Raw genomic sequence first — 303 nt, 5'->3', positions numbered from 1 at the left:
GATTCTTGGTCATACAGTCGCCGTTTAAAGAATCGAATATGCGCACTGAACGTTGCGACGATCAACTGAAGCGCTGATGCAGCAGGAGTTGGCTGTCTTCCATCAAATAAGCAGCGATTTCGGTCAGACCAGAGAAAGTGAAGTGTCACCGCGCGGAGAACGTGCCACACATCGCCGACATCGACTTTGCTAGCTTCCCAGTCATCGCGTATTTGCAACTCTTGCCCCAACGCAATGTCAAGCCACGTTGGCCGCGTAGCGAAGAAAGGAGCAACGAGTCTCGAGACCTCACTCCATAGCTGA

The sequence above is a fragment of the Plasmopara halstedii genome (assembly GCF_900000015.1).
Source record: "Plasmopara halstedii genome assembly, contig: Scaffold_816, whole genome shotgun sequence".
Lineage (NCBI taxonomy): Eukaryota > Oomycota > Peronosporomycetes > Peronosporales > Peronosporaceae > Plasmopara > Plasmopara halstedii.
This window is presented reverse-complemented; position numbering follows the sequence as displayed.